Source organism: Mus pahari, chromosome 10, assembly GCF_900095145.1.
Source record: "Mus pahari chromosome 10, PAHARI_EIJ_v1.1, whole genome shotgun sequence".
NCBI classification, from domain to species: Eukaryota; Metazoa; Chordata; class Mammalia; order Rodentia; family Muridae; genus Mus; species Mus pahari.
In genome coordinates this window covers 21,548,157-21,569,978 of record NC_034599.1, presented here as the reverse complement: position 1 = coordinate 21,569,978, position 21,822 = coordinate 21,548,157, and positions in this window count along the sequence as shown.

The following is a 21,822-nucleotide window of genomic DNA, read 5'->3' as shown; positions in this document are numbered from 1 at the left end:
GGAATTTTAGGTCATAATAGTAAACATTTAGCAAATTGCTGATGTCAGATGGATAATTTGATAAATAGTCAATATGGTATCATGGCCATTGTTGGGATCTATGTCCAGAATTAGCCATTGCTTTATCTTTTATTCATTTATAAAACACATTGGACCTACTTCTTGGTAAAATAGATACAATACATCAGGGATATGATGCTCTCTATGAAACAGTATAGCTAACCAGTGAGCCAGCATTTCCTCTAGCTGAATACCTTGGTGACTGTGAAGTTAGGTATTCTACCTAGCTAAATCTAGACTCTGGGAAACTCTAAAGACACAAAACAGATGGCATAATAAAGCAATAGTGACAATGTGTAAGCCTTGTATGGACTCCATTTAAAACATGGCAGCTTAAGACGTTCCAGGGCAGACTTTTTTCTTTTTCTTAAGAAAGTTAAGACATTAAAATATAAATCAAATATTAATTTGATTGTTATGATTTTTGCTAGCTATAATTTTAAGATTGAAGATTTTGGCTAAAATTACTTGTTTATCAAAAAAATAATGCTGATCTATGTCCTGGTGTGATCCATGACAGTAGCTAAAATGCATTATGCACATGTATGGAATTGCCAAAGCTGACACCTACTAGAGCTCATAAACTATGTAAAGAACTACTTATAAAATTATACCTGTGACTTCCCTTACAATCTATAGGGTGGAAAGATAAAGAAGGTAGGTGAATGAAATAAGATAAATGTGAGTAGACAATTTTAAAGTTGGGAGTTGAGTACCTGAGAGTTTAATTTTCCTCACTATTTTCTCTACTTTCACGTATGTTTGTACTTTTCCAGATAAAATAAGTACAAAGGAAACATAAGCTACCAGCCACACAGATTACTCTGTATTGTCCAGTTGTACTTCAGCTGCTCACAGTCTTGGAGGAGCCTTTATCGAGGGCCAGGGGTTACAGATAGTTAGGTACCTCCTATCCCCAATCCTCTAAACACACAGCTGTGTCTGGCACCATAGCTGTAGGCTTTAGCCTTTCTCCCCTCTCAGTCTCTAACAATCTCAGACATGGTCTAGCCATACATGACCTTGTGCCAGTGATGTGATCTCTCTATGCTTCAGAACCTTATCTTAGGATAGAAGCATCAGGTCTTGTTTAAGCCTGATGTACCGAAGAACTCAGAACAGCTGTTTTTCCTTGCCCCTCAGTTTTAGGTTTCTTCTGGTTTAATTACCTGTTCCTGGCGACCAGAGCACTATGTGAGCTGTCAGGTTTGCTGACTGTGTACCTGAAGCAAGGCTAAAGTCCTGCTATGTCATGTGGAGGTCAGGATATTCAAGGCTTCCAGATAGCAACACAGAGCACATCCTTCACTGTCAAGAAGAGTTCTTGGCTATAGAAGTGTGATGTATTGGCCCAGAAGTGGGAAGTCTTAGCCAACTTAATATCTTCCTTTAAGAATCTGTTAATTCTGATGCCAAGACTGTTTCACCAGCTGTCTCAAGCTCCAGGGAGAAATCAACCAAAGGAGCCCAGGAAAGTGACAGTTACAGAGCAGATTCACATCTAACCACCAATAGAATCACAGAAGCAGAGAAGTAAGCTTGACAGTAGGCATTGGTCAGTAGAAGACTGGTTGCAGACCAAAGACAGAGAACTGAAGAGGCTCGGGATAGGTGACCTTGGACATTGTTGTAATGGTTAGTGTGATGGTCTGGTGTTTGATGTCAATCACAGGCTACTGTAGATCGAGTAAGCTATAGTGAGTAGATACTTATTTGGGCTCATGATTTTAGTGGGAGACTGAGGACTGCTTCTGTCGATAGCCTTCTTGCTGGCAGAGTCCATGGATGGTGCAGAGAATCATCTGGCAGGGCTAGATAAGGGTGTGCTTGTCTGTGTTCTTCTTTTAATGGAAGGCCCAGGATCAGATTGCACACCCTACCCTAATGAGTTTGTCTAATGCTAATCATCTCTTAAATAACACAGAGCAAAATGTATGAAATTCATACCCTCCTAATACCACACAAAGGAATTAAGTTTCAATATGTGCCCCCTTATTGGGCATACTAAAGCATATCTAAACCATAACAATGAGGCAAGTAGTTTTCAGGTATATTGTAAAAACTCGGCACCCTGGCTACACATATTTCCCTCTACAAACATGCTGACCTATCTGTCTGCCCTAATAACTCTTAATACCACTTTAACAATACCACTTAACACCACTTTTCACTCAGTGTCCAAACACACCACTGAATATATTGTGGAGTTAAAGGCAGAAGCAGCTAGTACTAGTGTTAAATACATGTACCAGTAATGCAAACTGTGTTATCTATATGAACTCTTTTAGGGAAAAACCTCTTCATGTACCATCTGTGATATCTATCTTGGTTGCCACATTGAGACACCTGGGTGAAGGGTCCTCAATTGATGAATTTCTTCCAATGAATTAGCCTGCAGATGTGTACTGTTGAGGAAATTTTTGTATTACCAAGTGATGTAGGAGAGCCCAGCCCACTGTGGGCAATACTATCTCTAGGTAAACAGCCTGGGATGAATAAGGAGAATAGATAAAGTTGAACTTGCGAGGCAGTCAGTAAGCATTTTTCCTCTGGGGTTTCTGCTTCAGTTTCTGGTGGATTTCTGTCCTGACTGCCCTCAGGAAAGGATTGTGACCTGAAGGTGTAAGCCAAATACATGTCTCCCGACCCCAGCTCCCGTAAATGGCTTTTGGTCAGAGTGTTTTGTTTCAGCAACTGAAAAATACTGGAGTATCATTTGATGCTTGCTCATGATTGATCATGTATGTGACAAAGATCAAATGCATCCTTGGAAAGGACATATGCAAGGGAACAAAGGTTTATACGACCCAACCCTACCAATCAAAACACAAACTCTCATCTTGTGCTTAGAAACCAACTCTTCCTCCTGCACTGGTCACTGGAGGCACTGAGAAACAACTTGGATCATGAGCGTTCTGTTGGAGCCTGCTGCTCCCCAATAGCAATCTCCTCTGTACTTTATTTTTGAGAAAATTCCTTTGCAGTTTTGCTCTCTGTGTCCCTCCACTCAACTCTTTACACAGAATTCCAAGATCATGGATGCACCTGATAAAGAGTGACCATCAGTCACAGCAGTGAGGATTTGTGTGGGTTTATATTTAAAATAACAGTAGAATACTTTGAATAGACTATGATTTGCTCCAACCAAATGACCAAGACTTAGCTTCTCTTTTTAATTAGTTATGATTTAGGCCATCACGAAAGTAGCAAAAATATTTGCACTGTTAGCTGTGTAAGTTAGGACATCAGGGAAGGGAGGCATATTGGCCATATTTACATAGCATGTCACTCTGTTGAGGGGCAAGTCTACTCAGGGCTCCCAAGTGGAAGATGCAGACTTCCCTGACTTGCTCAGCAGGTTATGGCTTAGTGTATTTAGATACTGCTCAGAAATCTCACTTCACAGAGCTGAGCACTTAGCTCAGTCAATAAAGTGTGTTGTGCAAGCATGAGATCGTGGCTTCAGGTCCTCTAGCAGACATAAAAATATAAGGCAGGCAAAGCGGAATGCACGTAGAAGGCACGCATGATCCTTGCCCTGGCAAGGCAGAGAAAGGGGATCCTCAGAGTTCAACGGCCAGCTGTCTCCCATAATCTCTCAGTAACAGATGTGGTGCCAACCTGTTTCATAAAACATAAGAGAGGAAGACACCTGACGTTGACCTTGGGCCTCTATATACACTTGTACATGTGCATAACACACACACACACACACACACACACACACACACACACACACACACACANACACACACACACACACACACACATTTAAAAAAATTCTCCTTCTCTTTGTCCCAGGGTCTATGAAATTTTGCTTTATTTTCTCTAGTGGTCTAGTTTTTCCTAATAATTACCCTGCTAGCATCTGAAGCAGGGTTATAGTGACGATCTCTCCTTGTTCTTGTCCTTCGTTAGACAAGACACAAGACCAGCATGACCTTAACTCCTTATCTCCAAGCTGTGGGAATACTTTATCTTGTACCAAGTTCTCAGGGCATTAGGGAATAACTATCCCTCCCAAGGCCAAATCACCCGTATTGATCTCTGAACTCAGTCACTACCCAGGGCTCATCCTTGGCCTATATTTTTTATAGTAGGCCCTGATCACCATCTCTAAGTCTTGGAGGCACCTCCTTCTTCAGTTGAACTCCCTGAAGCCAGTGGTTGTGTGTAGATAAGAAAAGGGGGGAAGGGCAGGGGGAGGAGGAAGCGCGCGCGCGCGCGCGCGCGCGAGAGAGAGAGAGAGAGAGAGAGAGAGAGAGAGAGAGAGAGAAGAGAATGTGTTTTCATAATGCCGATCATGGGTCCCAACCCACATTTACTGTATCACCAATTAAGAAAATCTCATTGGCATCCTCAGAGGGAAATTTTTTTATTATAAGTTCTTTAAAACGTATTTAGAAACATCAGTATAATTATTACAATGCTTTATTCAGTTAGTTAAATGTGCTTTAGAAAACACCATGAAGCATAGCATCATTTAAAGGCATCTGTTGTTTCTTGGAAGTGATTAGCTGTCAGCGAATCATCAATTTCATTTTGCTGTGTGGTTAAGACTATTTGTTCTAATTAAAGACCATGCATAAGTCTGAACAAATTTGCCTTATCTGTAGAAATGGGACTTGTAGCCTTTCTCAATATCATGATTCTAAATGTGTTGGACAAGCAATTTCTTCCAGGTGTTCTAAGCTACTTCTGAAAATGGAGGATGGAGATACTTGGCCCTTTGATTAGTGTCACCTTGCTGAGATGATCCAGGCCACACCTCCTATGCCTAAGTCTAGCCTCCCAAATCCCTCTTTTGTCTGGTCCAGTGGCTCTGGGTCCCCCATGGGAGTCTGCACAGAAGGTTCTGGCAGCTTCCTCCCTGTTAGCTGTCAAGGCTCAGTAGCCCTGGGCTCAGACGAAGGCTTTGTGTAGACTCCTTATCTCCTGGGTTGAGGAACCTCAACTTCAGAGAGTACAGGGCAGGAGGCAGTGCTGGCTCTCAGGCTGCAGCTAGCTGTGGGCAGAAGGGGGGAGGGGGGGAGTTAGGGACAGGGGAAAGTGAGAGAGATGGTGCTGAGTGTGGTTTATTGAGAGCCCATTATTAAGAGATTAGTGGTATTTATGGAGAGGAAAGAAACAACAACAAAGTGTGAAGATAATGGTCTGAGACAAGAGATTTTATGGTTTTCCCTCTGGCTACATCAAATCTATCAACCGTAAAAGATGGTAAATAAACACAGAAATAGGGTTGGCTGGCTGCTTTAAACTGAAGAGTTGACTCACTTCCCCCACTCCTCCCCACACTAAGTCTCTTCTACGAGACTCCTGTTCTTCCTCCAGTATGCCAGATCTACCAGTCTTCTCCTTTATTCCCATAGCCATATCTTGGTGCTTAAATCTGGGTGCCTCTCATTTCTTTAGTGAATTCTACTGTTTGCCAACAAGCCAGCATTTTTTTTTCTTCCTAAGTCTCAGAACCCAAATAACCTCCTTGAATAGAGCTCCAAAGAAGGGATTAGGCACAATTTCCTAAAGATTCATCTACACAGTTGTACTGGTAGCTTGCACCCTTCCGTTTTCCTAGAGGTGTGTCCTGTGACCCAGGTTAACTTTCAACTCTTAATCCTCTGCTTCTAGTATATGACAATATGCTGCTTCTCCTCCACATCCCACCATGTTTGAGATGGTACCCAGGTCCTCTTGCATACAAAGCAAATGATGTACTGTTGTGTCACAGCCCAGCCTTTTCTTTTAAAATCTCTAAACGTGCTCTCATTGTATAGATGTGCCTAGGTTTATTTACCCATTAACTTACTGAAAAATATTAGGCTGATGGAAGCTTTATTTTTGTCTATTTTATATATGTATTATTTTATGTATACTTATTGTTAACATTTTATTTATTATTTGTTAATATTTTGTGCATTTCTGTGTAAATATTACTTCTTAGTACTCTGTTAAAATAAAAAAAAAAATCCAGGCATGTAATTTCTGCACCATGTGGAAGATGTATAGTCAGTTTACTGAGCTCCTGCCAAGCTCTTTTGTGAGGAGTCAGGTTGTACCACTTTACTTTCCAGCATCTTAGTGGTTCTGTCTTTCTAGATTTCATACCATCTCCTGCTGTCACTGTTTCCAAGTTTAGACATACGGATGGGTGTGTTCTTATGCCTAATTGGGGCTTTTGTTTTTACTAGAGGCAAGTATTGGGAAAGATGTTTTCATTTGCTTATCATCTGTATGTTCTCTCTCTCTCTCTCTCTCTCTCTCTCTCTCTCTCTCTCTCTCTCTCTGTGTGTGTGTGTGTGTGTGTGTGTGTGTGTGTGTGTGTAAGAGACAGAGAGAGAAAGAGACAGAAAGACAGAGAGAGAGAGAGAGAGAGTGGTGTATGGTATTAGAAAATATGGTACTCATCTTTTATCAGGGCCAACCTGGGACACCTGTTCCTCTAAAGTAAAACTAACTCAAACAAAAATGGAGGAGGGGCAATGGAAAGGTTCATTAAGTAAAGGAGCTTGCTGAGCCCCTGTTTCCTCTCTCAGACCAATATGGTGAAAAAAGAACTGACTCAATGAATTGTTCTCTGACCTCCCTTCACATGTTGTGGCACATGCCCAACTCTCTACCATGCAGATAGAAAATAGATGTAAAGAGAGACCAGATCTAAATCTTAAACTAGAAAAAGAGAATGTTGTTTTTCCATGATAATCAAGATCTGTGCAGCTTTCAGATCTCTGATAGTGGTCTATACTGGTATAGACCTGTTTGGAGTTCAAGCTGTTTGGACTTACCTTGTCTTCTTACATTCGCATGTCTAACGCATAATGACAGATTGGGGGAAATTTCATCTGGAGTTTCTCAGAATGCGTTTTCAGCCTCCAGCCATTTTTACTTGGACTTCCTGTGACACAAAAACAGATATTTTATGCAGGCTCACAGTTCCTGAATCATTTTTATGTTTTTATTATTTTTCTTATGTTCAGATGGAATAGTTTCTATTCAAAGAGAGATTCTTCTTTTTAATCTCCATTTTCAGGTGGGTCATAAAGGTAGAGTTTTTACCTCTTGCTTCACTGTGTTTTGTATTTTCTACTTCTCATTCTTCTTTTCTAATTCCTTTTTGAGATTTTTCTTTCTTTTTTGCTTATTCTTCCCATATTTTACTTTGTTCCAAGCACATTCTTCATTGAATCAATTTTGATGATGGCAGCTTTAAAATCTTTATGGATAATTGCAGTAATTCTGGCATCTCAGTTTTGGCATTGTATTGATATCTTTCTTCATTTAAGCTACATAAAAAAAATAAAGAAAACAGTTTGAATGTAATCTGGATATACTGGGTATGGTGGTATGAACATGTGGATGTTGTTTAAACTCTATAGTCACCCATCCACTGTCATCAAATAGAGCAAGGAAAAGATTGCACCAGATCTTTTTCACAAATGATGGTGACAATTCCTTGTTTCTGGTGACTATCTATTTAGAGGTTGGTTTCTCATATACCCAGTATTGAAGGGGTAGCCTGTCACTCTAGATGGTGGTTACAGGCTTGGGTTTCCACTAATCTCCTCCAGTGTTCCCAGTCATCAGAGAAAGAGCTTATTCACTGCTGAGAAGAGGAATGGCTGATCTTCCAAATGTTCTCTGCCATCACTGTGACCCAAAAGGGACAAAGGTCTCAGCTTCCCACTTGAGGCCCCTGGCACACACTCTGGTGGATGTGGTTAGTGCTGCTCTTTATGTTGTGTATGGTGGAAATCAGAGTGTTCTGCTCAATCTTTGGTGGTCTTTGTCAGATGTGAGTACTGTCTTCTCTATGGATTTGCCTAGAATAGACTAACTACTATCAACTCTTTCCTATCTACCTATGATGCTTTTGTGCTATTCACGAGGCTTCTGTACGGTCCTGCACACACCTTGGTGGATCCAAATCTGGGACAGTTGGGGGTAAAAATAGACCCAGAGCACGGGCATGGCTCCTCAGGTTCCAGCCCTTCTAATTGGTCTGCCCTCTTCCCTCTGCATTCCGGGATATTTTTATGGTTTAAAAATATAACATATAGAGGTTTTAGTTGCATTTAATAGCAATAAAGGGGGAGAGTGGTTCTTCAATTTCACAGAAGTCAAAGTCTTCTTATGTCCTACAAAGTAGGACATAATTTACTGTCATACATCTAAAGTGCTTCAACTTGACTGGTTTCCAGAGTGTCCCTAAAATCAAGTTATCAGAATGAGATGTTCTAGTTTGGTAGTCATTGATCTAAAGACACTAAAGCCACATACTGCTAGTGATGGGGTTGTAATAATCCCTGGTAGATATTGCCATAGAAGTGAGCTGGTGATAATTCACAGTAGCATAAAAAAATCAGTCTGATCCATAGTGACATAAAACAATACAACTTTTGTACTGGGGTGAAATAAAGTTAGAAGTGCATGCTTTGAGAGGAGAATAGCATGCTGCTTGATTTATAAGGATACAATGATACATTTTAAAAAATATGGTATTGGCTGACATTTATTATGATACTGGAAGCCTTGATAAAAAAAATAGGCACATAGAATCTAAGTGCTTGTCAAAATGCAAGTATATCTTTTCCATATTTATCTCCTAAGTGGGGAAGCCTAGTTTGCCAAATGAGTTTTAGGATCTGGCTGCTGTGCAGCAGTAGAAGTTGTGCATACTCACAGTGTTTCAGACGATGGTCAGATCCTTGAAAACTGGGTGCTTTGATGGGTGCAGATTGCGTGCTACAGTGACATACATGCTTAGTGCTGGAATGCTGTCTCTGGATACGAGTAAAATCTTACTTCCCTAAGACAAATACCTTCTGGAAATTTTGTGGAGACCTGAGTAGATCAGAATAACCCAGATCTCATGCAGAGAATGAAGAAGGGGTAGTGTGGTTTGTATGCGTTACGTGATTTCACAGGTGTACTAGTATCACACTCTCTGCACACTACCTTCCCATAGAATGTGCTGGAATTAGGTCTTTGGAAGCTGTGTGTACAACCTTACACTGGCTTGCGTGTGGTTTATTGATACTCTGGAACAAATCCCTCCATTCAGGCTATATGAGTCCCCAGCAGCCCTTACCCTGTAGGAAGTCAGAGGAAATGGTTACCTTGGGTCTCTTCCCCCATGACTCTTAACATGGTTCAGCCAAGGAGTTCCTAGTCTAAGGAGACAGCCACCAGCTTTCGCTTTGTACAAGAGCCAGAAAGGCAGTACAGACTGTGTAGTTCATTCCCACGAAGAGCTTTCTGCTTCTCTGCAGAAGCAGATATGGGAAGAAGATTGGGGAAAGTGAGGGAAGAGAGAAAAGCAGATACAAATTCAGAGGAGGGAATGCAGACCAAGACAGGAAGGAGGGAGGCAGAGTGGGAGAAGGAGGAGAAAGAAAAGAGGCAGTGTGCCTGGTGTCTCCGGTTTCTCTTCACACCTCGTCATAGGGGTTTGCAAAGCTTCTCTGGGTTTTGTTGTGAAGTGGTTAGATTTTCATGCAAGAAAAGAGAAGAGAGAGGCATGTGTGACTTACTGCCCTAGCCAGCTGAACAGGAGTCTATGTTTACCGTGAAGTCCCTGTACTGTTAGAATCCTAGGTGTGCAATATCCCTTCATTCTATGAATTGCCACTAGCATTTGCTGAATAGGACAGAGATCGTTCAGTGGCCTCCCCATTTCTGCCTTGCATCCTTGCAGAAATGTCAGTCTGACAGAGTGTGCGTGTTCACTGATTTTCACCATGTAGAAATTTCTATGTAGGACCCACAGTCTTGATATTCTTCATAGTGCAGGACCCAGGGTAAGAAGCAGGGTACAGGTGGCCGCCAGCTGTGGATTGTCATAGAAGGTGGGCACAGCTCTGGATGTGGAGGGACACAGGACCCCTTTGGGAGGAGGTGAACTTTATGTTGGGCCTTCTAGCAAGGCAGCACTGAAAACAATGAAGAAGGTTGGGGTGGAGACCAGAAGGCATGAGACCGAACACTGAAACAGAAACAAAGGCCTAGGCTTGCTCAAGGGACAGTACCCTGCACACACTGATGAAATAACCTGGGTCATGGGAGGGTCCTGTTCCTGTTGAAAGGACCTGCCTAAGTGTCGCAGCTATGCTGCAGGTGCCAGTGTGAACCAATGGCAGCTGAGAGAAATGGGGCAACAGAGTTTAGGAATCTTTTCCCCCCAAAAGACACACCTGGGTTTTAGTTCATTGAATTTTCCTTGTGTTCTTTTACATGATTAAAAAGAGCCCGACCTAAATGTTTTAGTCAGGGTCTCTATTGCTGCAACACAATGACCAAAAGCAAGTTGGAAAGGAAAGGATTTATTCAGCTTACACTTCCAGAACACTATTCATCATCAAAGGAAGTCAGGACAGGAACTCAAGCAGGGTAGGATTCTAGAAAGAGGCATTGATGTAAAAGCCATGGAAGGGTGCTGCTTCCTGGCTTGGTCAGTCTGCTTTCTTATAGAACTCACCATCACCATCCCAAGTTTGGCACCACCCACAATGGGCTGGGTCCTCCCCATTGATCAGTAATTGAGAAAATGCCTTAAAGTTGGATCTCACTAAGTATTTCCTTAAAGGAGACTCCTTCCTTTCTGATGACTCTAGCTTGTGTCAGGTTGACACAAAAGCAGCCAGTATTTCAAACCATGGAGAAGCAGCACTCTGGGGCTAGGGCAGAAAGCCCTGACAGTAAGAACTCTGAACTGTAGTATTATCGCCTAGAGGCTTATACACCTCAGGACTTGCAAGACACCCCAGGGCCAGGCATGGTGACCATATGTAGGAACACACTTGTGTCTGTGTGTATGAACCCAGTCTTCATCTCTTCATTTATAACTCCCGACCATTCCTAGACTGTGTATCAAGGAAGTATTCACAGCACAGGGAGGAGACCAGTGCATGGTCCTCAGTGAGAGACCCAATCACTCTTTTGACTTAAGAGCATTCTGGAATTGACCCTGACTCTCTGATGCCAGGGAAGTCAGAATCAGAGAGGGATTAGGCAAGTTCTTGCTAGATGTGTCCGTTGAGAATCCGTTTCTGGAAATAGCTGCATTTGGAAACCTTAAGAGTCATGTGAGGCTATAGAACAGATACAGAGCATCTCTGGATCAGTCTGTGAGTCTGGACCAGCATTGATGGCCTCGCTCACATAGCCTCAACTAACTCTCCACTAAGGCAAGAATAGGTTAGCCCACCTTTTCCTCTCCTGTGCTAGCTCAAACCCATACATTGAAATCTGACAATTTATGGCCCTCAGACTACGGACAATCAAAGCTGGGATGTGAATGTACACACATGTGAGCCCATACTTATGCTTTTACTTATCACAGCCAAGGCTAATTTCCCAGAAAAGTATATTTTTTAACTGAAAGCTTTTTATGTTAATTTTGTTTTCTTTTGAATTTGGCACTTTTTTCTTCTTTCTCATGCATTTCATCCTGACCATAGTTTCTCCTCCCTCCACTTTTCCCAGTTCCTTCTCCTGCCTCCCCTCTGTCCCAGATCCACCCACTCCTCCTCCATTTCCCTCAAATAAAAAAGGAGCAATACTCAACTTGAAAATACATTCTTTTTGTCATTCTCTACCATGGATTAACCTGCCAAAGGTGCCACACCATTGTTAGTGACACTCCTAATCTGCTCAACATTCTGCTTGGTCTTCAGGGCAATATGTGGTATTGCTTATCCACATGAAGGGCAACGTGAGAGCAAACATGATTGAAAATGGTGGCACCTGTCTTGAGGGGAAACTACTCAGATTGCCTTGGAGTGCTGTGGTAAGGGTGAGCTCTGGAAAAATGGGCTTTTTGAGGTGAATTTTGATCACTTCTGCAGCCCTTACTAACATTGTGGAGAACTTACTGCATGGGGTCCAAATAACAAAAGAAGCTAAGCGGTCTGACGTCTTGGGATAGTATACATTTCTGTGAGCATGGTTAAACTTGGGGGCACTACACAGATAGGTGTTAGGTGGATGTCAACAGGGATGGTATTCTAGAGGAAGTAGAGCAGGCCTGAGCTGCAAAGTTACCAAGGGTCACACAGGGAGCTGTCACACAAGAGCCAAAGGACTCAAGCCTCGATGAGATCTTGGATGTAGGGCAGCGGGCTACTGGGAAACGCAAAGGCTCCACAGAGAACATGTCCCGTTGTCTCCAGGTTCCTAGAGGCCTGTGGTGTGTGGGAAGAGCAGAGATAGTTAGAAGGTGCTTTGCTGAGAAGCACAGCCTGCTTATTTGTGCCTGTTGGGTAATGGAAGCAGAGAGGAGCCTGGCGTCTCTGCTTCCATTTTGTGTTGCTCTCCTTTACCTAGGTCAGACTGCAACTAAGCGTGCTACTCACCCAGTGAGTCTGTATGAAAAGCAATAATACTGAACGAAATGTATAGCATGTCAACTCTCACCAAGGATGAAGGCATAAAGAAAAACTGAGGCATTTGTTCACTCTTTGAACATACTATCTCTGTACCTCAAAGGTTCCTGAAGGTCTCTACTCCTTGCCTAAACCTATAGTCATTTTATGCTGCTAACATTCCTCCCCAGGGGGGATGTAAGCAACATCTACCCCTTGTCTAAAGGTACCATTGACAAACAGAAGCATGCGTCTACTCAAGTTCACTCTGCAGGAACAATTGGGCTTCCTCCCAGAACATAGATGAGGGGCTACCTACAGGAGTTGGGCACTTCTCCTTCAACCCTCTGACCAACTGCACCTGGAAGCCTTACCCAGGGGTGAGGGCTGGATACAGGGAGACCCCGTGCTAGCTTCCTCGGGCTCTATATACTCTAGCCCTTTCCCCAGGCCACACTCAGAACTTCCCAGTGATAGAGAACAATGAGATACTCAGGGGAGAATCTTGCTTGGATGACCTTTTGCCATGAGGTCACAGCTAACTTCTGCAAGATGGTGGTTGCTTGGCCCAAAGCATAGTTACTCATAACACCTTGCATTTTAAGACCATCAGATTGATGGGATGGTCATCTCATAATGCTTTCACCCCAAGCAGGAGCAATTGTCTCATGGAAATCACATCGTCTCTTTAAGTAGTTGGGACTTTTTCAGGCCACCTTATAGAGCCAGAATTGAGATAATTGCTTATCTATCTATACCTCTTGGCCCCTGGTCCAATTCTTTGCTTACTTTAACATTATGTTGGTATCCTGCCAATCTACATGGGATAACTCAACATATAGCCACATTGCTTTAATTTCCATTTTCATTCTCTGTTCCATCCTACTGCATTTATGCTTAATTCGTGTGTTGGGGTGGGTGACCAAGCCCATCTTGAGCTCAAGCCTAAATATCCAGCATTATGCTATAAGCTAGTGGTTCTCAACCTTCTTACTACTGTGACACTTTAATTCAGTTCCTCATATTGTGGTGGCCTAAACCATAAAATTATTGTCTTTGCCACCTCATAACTGTAATTTTGCTGGTGTTATGAATCATAATGTAAATATTTGTGGTTTTGGATGGTCTTAGGCAATCCTTGTGGAAGGATCATTTAGCCTCCTAAAAGTACACAACCCATAGGTTGAGAATCATTGTTATAGGGGTATACTGACTGGTTTTGTGTGTCAACTTAATACAGGCTGGAGTTATCACAGAGAAAGGAGCTTTAGTTGGTGAAGTGCCTCCATGAGATCCAGCTGTAAGGCATTTTCTCAATTAGTGATCAAGGGTAGGAGGGCCCCTTGTGGGTGGGACCATCTCTGGGCTAGTAGTCTTGGGTTCTATAAGAGAGCAGGCTGAGCATGCCAGGGGAAGCAAGCCAGTAAGTAACATCCCTCCATGGCCTCTGTATCAGCTCCTGTGTCCTGACCTGTTTGAGTTCCAGTCCTGACATCCTTTGGTGATCAACAGCAATGTGGAAAGTGTAAGTTGAATAAACCCTTTCCTCCCCAACTGCTTCTTGGTCATTATGGTTGTGCAGGAATAGAAACCCTGACTAAGATAAGCAGAATCCTCCCTGATGACCCCAGTCTGAGATCCAAAGAGGTTGCCTGGGTTTGTGAGAGTAAGGACACAGAGGACACATTTCCTTTTTCCTCTCAAAGTCACCATTTATAACTATAGATTAAGATAGGAGGATTGAATCCCATATTCATGTTCCTTAGGCACAACAGAGCTGTGGGGTCACAGGATTTTGACAATAGTGGCATATGGGCCAGGTTTGTAATTTGTTCCAGATTTGAAAGCTGTATATATGGCCAAGCTATTAAAAAGTAAGACAGAAATTAGTAGAAGAAAATAGACATGTTCAGGACCAGGGAGAGATGAGACTCTTCTTGGTGATGTATGAAATTTTGAACCTATCATTGGTCTCAAATATTTCCTGGTGAGACAATGCAGATGGAGTTCCTTGTGGGTCAGACTTTTCTCTCCAGAGCCCGGTGGTTCCTCCTTTTCTGGAAGATCTGAACCAGACACAATACTTTCATTTCCCACAAGTCCAGTCATATAACAGACCCAGGTGCAAGATTTCTGAGGCTGTCTTTAAAAGACCTGGCATCACCTGAAAGAGAGGTGCCCTTAATGATATTGGAAGGTGTGCTGACAAGGTAGATCAGGGGGCAAAGATGCTTGGTATACAAGCCAGCTAACCTGAGGCTGATCCCTGGGACCTGTGTGAAGACAGAAGGATAGAACCGACTCCTCATAGATGTTTTCTGAACCCTGTGGATTGTAGCACACACACACACACACACACACACACACACACACACACACACCTAATAAATATTTTTTAAAAAGATTTAAGAACACCAGGGACAAAGGTAGTCTTCTCTTTTACACAGCGACAGACTCAGGGATTTGACTGAATGGATGGGGATGGCAGCAGGGAGGCAGCCAGCTCACAGCTAGAACTTGGCCTGGTGCCTTGGCTCCATTACTCACCAGCCATACAATCCTGATCAAGTGGCTTAGCCTCTTTAAGCACCAGATCCCTCCAAGATAAAATGGGAATCCTGCTGAGGTGTGCCAGCTTACATTTGTAAGTTCTGATTTGGGAAGCTGAGGCAGGAGAATTACTCTGATTTTGATCGCATCCTGGGATGGACTAAAAAGTGAATTCAAGCACAGCCTAGGCTGTAGTGACATACTGGCATAAAAAAATTAGATTATAAAACCTGCCTCCCTGACTTCTTATAAAGATTGTCTGGTGCTCATGGGGCTGGTAAGATGACTTTGAAGTTAAAAGCACTTTCTGCTTTTATGGAGGACAAAAATCTGATTCCTGGTACCCATATCTGGCCACTTGTAGCTGTCTTTAACTCCTCCAGCCTCAGAGCATCTGATGCCATCTTCTGGCCTTTGTGGACACTGGCATACACATGTGCAAATATTCATATGCATACTTACACATGCACATAAACATACACATACACTTACACATACATAAAGATATAATAGAGACAGAAATTGTTTTAAAAATATTTCTTAATGATCAAATTGGGAATTAGAAAATTGCCTCAGACATTAGGAGAGAAGGATGGGTTAACTGCTAATGTTAATCTAAATTCTCCTTACTTTATCTCTTTTAAATTTCCAGGTTGGATAAGACTAGAAATTTCTTCTTAGCTATTCCAGTAAGAAAGAAATGTGTCTGCCTACTTAATGTGATTTTACAGGATTTGTAGGAAAATGAGAAGTTACTATGATAGTATGAAGTGCTTTAATATGTTTTCCTGACTTCCTTTCATGTTATTCTTCTGTAACAGTATGTTACAGAAAGTATTGTGTCTGGTTCTTATCTTCCAGTGCACTACGTTTGTCAAAGCCAACAGGAACTAGACTGTATTACAAGGAACTATGTCCTAGACTATAAATTTTATCAGTTTTCATGCATAATGTTTTTGAGATTAAGGGGCTAAACCAGGGTCATACAAGTATTTAGAATGAACTAAAATGTAAGGGCAAAATCCTTGCTAAAGCCCATAGGCTAAGCTTAGTCCCCTGTCCCAGCATGCCAAGAAAAACGAGAAACAATAAAACAACAACAACAAGTACAAAATCAAGAGAGTAGACTAGATCAATGTATTGGAGCAGATAAGGGTCCCAGTCACATGAAGTTCATCTTTGGAATATTGCCACAAGCTTTGAGAATATGTGGAGGAAGCAAAGGATACAAGGTCTGCATAACGAAGCAGTGACACCCAGGGTGTGGTTAGGATGACCATTGTCTCAGTTCCAACTCAGCTCGGTGGTCACAAGAAGTTCTCCAAAAGTACAAACTCATTCTCAGGAGACCTTCATGTCTTCTCTAGGGTGTCCAAGGTGACTCTAGGTTTGGAACAGTGGCAAGAGAACTTCAGGCATCTTTTAGGAGCCAGAACAGGACAGTGTAAAGAGCTGACAGATGCTTCCATTATAGTTATCTCTCTGCTTAGAAAGGGGAATGTGATAAGCTAGGTATCTACCATTTCTAGACCGACATTCCTTAAGTAGTTAATGTGCCTCTATGCAGAGGTAAGCAGGCAAACATTCTCAGAATGCAGAATGAAGGCAGAGATGCCAGGCTTTCATCCTTCCTTTAGTGACCAAGTGAGGGGTCAATGCTCTTGGCCAAGAACCGAGGGTAGACATGCTGAAGATAATCACGAGGAATCAAAGTGGAAGCAGATGTTCCTTCCTTGTTTTCAGGTCTCAGTAGAGATGAAACTTAAGAGAGGGACATTTTTATTTGTTTGGGTTGGGTAGTAAAATATACATCTTTTATAAGAACAATCAAGATCCTTTGGAAGATGAATGATTGGAAGAAGCTGGAGAAGCTTCCCTTGAAGAACATCTGTATGAGGCAGAGAGTAATGCCCCTAGAGGCAGGACACAGGGCATCCAACTGCCTAGAGTGTATCTGGGCTTTAGACCCCACAAAGAATCCAAGCAGGCAGACAGACATGCAGAAAGATTTGGAACAGGGTTGAGACAGGGGCTCACTAGGTAGTCCAGACTGGTCTTGAACTTTTCATCTTCCATCCTCCTATTTACATCTCTAAGCATTGGAATTACCATCATGCCCACTTTACAAACCACTTAATGTATAGACAATGAGAACTATTCAAAAGTCAGCTTTCTCAAAAAGAGAACTTGAGGCTCAGCATGCAGCGAAAAATATGCGGGTTGCAACTGTATGTCTTAAACATAGAGCTTTGACCTGTGGTTCTTCATGAGGTGGAGAAGTGGGGCTGGGGTCGGGAACCTTGTTGTAACAGGCTTGCTCAGTCCTGCAGAGGCAGGGGCTCTGACTGGCACCATTCTGCTCTCTCCTGCTAACTCAACGCTTCTTGGCAGCTAGGCTGTGGGGAGCTTAATTAGCTCTCAGGGTCAACTTCTCTAAAAGACATTTTATGGAAACCACAAGCTCCTAGATGATTCTCTGGTGGCTTGGGGACCAGAGACCCTCATTAGGCTTCCATGTCTCCATCTCAGAGCCCTGGCCTAAGCCGATCTAGAGGTAGCTCCCTGGCTGCTAGCTGGAGCAGGCTTCACTCACCTTTCTGTGGCTGCACATTGGGAAAGAACTGTAGGTGACACCCCTCGAACAAAGCAGAAACATCAAAGTTTAGTTTATCCCAACAGACACTGTACTAGCAGCAACTCAACTGGTGACATCATGGAAGCAGAAGGTGAGGCAGACTCATGCGTGTGGCAAGGACAAAGCCTAGAGTTTCTGCTGTGGAGTCTGCTTTCTTTTTTTCCATATATATATTTTACAGGCTAGGTACAATTTCAGATGATCAAATAGTTCATTTCAGTGATTCCAGGAAAGAGTGGAAGATGAATTGAAGGAAATATTGGAGATGACATTCATGAATTGAATGGAGAAAAGTTCCCATTCTCTGAAATTCTATAACTGCATGATTTTTGCTCAAATGACAGGAGCTGAAGTAGGTAATTCATACTCAGGGTGTGTCAGGTTCAACCTTGTTTTGTATAGGAACTGAGGAAAATCTGTACTATTGAACAGCTCCAGGTGCACACAGTCCATTCCTCTGCCCCCAGGAAGTAGCAGAAACAAAGCTCATTGACTCTTATTGTTAGACACAGCTAACTCTTCCCATGATCTTATCTGCTGTGCAAAATCATCGACAAACTTTTGATTGAATATGGACACTGTTGCTCACCCCTAGAGATACAGATAAATAGGTTGAGGGTCAATAATACAACTACATAAATCTCTGTAAAATATCCTAAGCTTGAAGCTTGGGAGTTATTTTGTTTTCTAAATACCACCTGTTGCAATGCAGTGCCATCCGAGCCACCAAAGCTGCAGCCAGACTTCCTGGGGATGGTCCTAAGTCTTTGTCAGCTCTAGTCTTCTCACCTTTTACTGCTCTGTAACTGTCCAATGGCAGAGGCCTGATGCTAAGGGAACTTATGGAATAAGAGGTTACTGCCAGCCTCTGTGTGTCACAGACAGGAAGGTGCTGGGGCTGCAGTATTGGGACAGCACCAGAACAGTAAGGGGCTCAGCTATGCACTACTCTTGACATTTCTTAACTCAGATCTGAAAAAAAAATGCACTCAGTTAAAGTAGGTCTGAATATTCCTCAAGGTAAAGCCAATATGGTTTATCTAATACATGTTGGTCTTTTAAGGTGATAGACCAGGGTGGGCTATGTGTTATTTTCCTGACTTAAATAAGTCTTCCAATGGACCTGATCATTCTGCCTGTGTTATCTGTGCAGGGCTAGTTGTAGATGTTTCAATTTTTATTTAAGAAAGCCTCTTTTCAGTCATGTAAATTAAAGTGTAGAGAGCTACATGCATTAATTTGGGAGACTGGGGAAAAAAAACCAACCTGATACATCAATTCTGGCAAGTTGTAAGCCCAAAGTTAAAGATCTTGTTGGAAAAAACAGAAAACCCATTTACGAAGGTTCTTTGGGTGTCAAGTTATTCAAATATATGTTCCTGATATGTTTCCAGGAGCTTCACTCCAGAAAGGGATGTGTGCAGACTTAATACTTAGCTCTAATAATTTGAGGAAGTACTTTTTTTGGTTTTAACAGTTCATAAGATTAGCAATCACCTTGCCAAAACGAAGATTATGCATTTCTTTTGTGTGCTTGTCATTTCAGAAGTTATTCCATATTTTATTAATATTCACTGTAGCAAAGGTATGCACAGTCATCCACTGCTCTGTAAATTGCCATCACAGAGCACTTCTGTGACTACTCTGGTCCTTGTGACCTCCTGTCACCCATGAGGACATCCACAGCTGTCAGAGTCACTTCCTGCAGCTCCAGCTCTGTATACTCAGGCATCATGAACAGGTGCAGAGGTTCAGGGCTTCTGAGCTAATCTCATGGGACTTTTTTCACCACATGGAGAACACAGCCCACAGCACTGTGCAACATGGTGTCTAGAAAGCTCAGTATTTGTTACTTACTTGCCTTGAAATCCAGGCTTGGCACCTGGCCCACAATCCCACCTGACAAATCAGGGTCTTCTTATGGGCCACTGCTAGATTGGCTCACTTCATTCTTCTTCTGAGCCTAGGAAGAACTAAGTATTTCAGGGTGAGTGAAGAGGTCTAACATCGTGTGCATTTCCTCATGTTCCTTCCTGACCTGTGGGTCTATTCCAACAACTGCTCAGCATGGGACAGAAGCCAAAAAGGTATGAGAAGTTAGGGTCTGGTGCCTTCTACAGATTTCCAACACATGCCATTTGCAGATGGTAGAGACATAATATTGCCTGTGAATTGGAGGCATTGAGTGACAGCTCTGCCTATGCCAGTTTGGTAGGTATCATCCGTAAAATGGTTGTGCCAACAACAGCCATTCAGTCAAAAAACACATTATAAAGTCTATGTCTCAGATATGGAGAGACCACTGTAAAAGGCAATATTTTCATCTCATGCTTCCCACACTCATATTACATTGTACACCTTGGTCCAGTCACTCACCAATACACAATTATCTAGCGATTCATACACACACTACACACACACACACACACACACACACACACGCATACACGTTTACATCAATCTAGTGACTCTTTAAATGTTTTATACTCATCCTTATAAATACACTCATCATAAAGTCTCATTAATATGGTCACACTCAAATAACCACACACTGATTTGTGCATATTTAATAACATTCCTATTCACTCATCACATCTCTTATGAATATGTTGACATCATTACCCACATCTCATGTGCATCTTTAATAAAATACCCGTGGACATGCGCCTGCTTACACTTTCTTCTTCCCTGTACCCAGAGTCTCTGGGAAAGCTGTGGTAAGAATAGCAGATAAACACACGTTTCACGGCCCAGGTGAATCAGGGTCCACTCCTAGAGGTGGTACGCCATCTACAGGGCTGCCGAGGCTGTAGTAGAGGTTTGGTGTAAAGACAGACTCTTGGGCTTTCCTTTGGGATTTGTTTTCCAGTTGCACCCATGTTTAGAGATTGGCACATATCTCCAGATCGTGATGGTATCTTTGGAAGGAAGAAAGGCCTTTCTCCATCATTCCTGATGGAATGAAGAGGAACTTTTGAAAGAGGCTGAGAGAGCTGCAGAAAACAGGGGCAGCAAGGGTGTTTTACTGGAACTGAGGGCTTTCTTTGAATCTTTGGGCCTCTGAGCATATGGAGTCCAGCTGTTGTTTCCAGCCAGGGAATGAGTGAGCAGACAGAGGCCTTACTTAGCTGGTCAGGATTATGACGGCCATGAACAGAGAGCTCTGGGTCTATTTTCTCCTTGGTGGGGCCATGGAAGAAGACATCAGTATTAAGAAGCATAGGTAGAGTAGGGTTTTCTGTTCAGGGATGAGGATGTGGAGCTTTTGGGTATCTTGGACATTTGGTTGGGAGGTAAATGACCTCTTCCTGTAGGGGAGGTGGGGATGGGGCAGGGCACTGCATGCTGCTGGCGAGAAGACATTTTATTTGAAAGGTGAGATGGGGTTGTGGCACCAGGGTGATGGTGAACAGGGCACCTATCTCTTGAATGTCAGCTGGTCTCTGAAAGGGAAGCAGGGGAATAGACTGTAAGGTGGCTATTTTCTTTCGGAAAGGTGAGCCACTGCAGGATCTCAAGGCCAGAGAGTTGGAAACTTAACCCTATCCTGAATCTCTGCTATATGCCACAGAATCACTGAGGTGCTCTGAGGGGATCTTCTTATTTTGGCATCCCAGAGACTCTTTGGTTTCATCAAGTTGAGGTTTGCTGGTGGTGGGCAATTTGTTCTGGGTCAAGCATTGGTAAAGAAGAGAGAAGCTCCTAAAAGCTTGTGCTCTTTCCACAAGGCCCATGTTTCTGCTGTGACTCTATCCTTGACCTCTCTTGCCCGGGAGCAGCAACTTTCTCCTGGACTCCCTGAAGCTTCTTTATGTGTTCTTGAGATTTGGGGGTTTCTGCCACAGCATTTAGGGATTGCCATGATGGAGTTTGACCAGGTAGGGTAGGCTGTGCTCAGCACAAACAATTTAGCAGTTCTAAGTCCTGTGACCTTTGTCTGGATGCCCTTAGAGGGGTGTCTGGAGAGCAGATGAGAACCTATCCCCAGGCAGTAGGTTGAAGTTTCATGTCCTTATCTTTGTCAGCTATCCAGCTGTCAGTGGCAAGCCAAGAGAGGAGGCATCAGCTCTGAGCATCCCAAACTAGAGATTCAGCTGCTTGGGGACCTCATTAGCCAGTGTTTTCAGAACATCTTGGATTCCGTGAGCGGCAGGTATTCCCCGCAAGCCATGGATTGTGGAGAAGGCAGGGTCTTCTATGTGAAGCACTGGTCTTTTATCT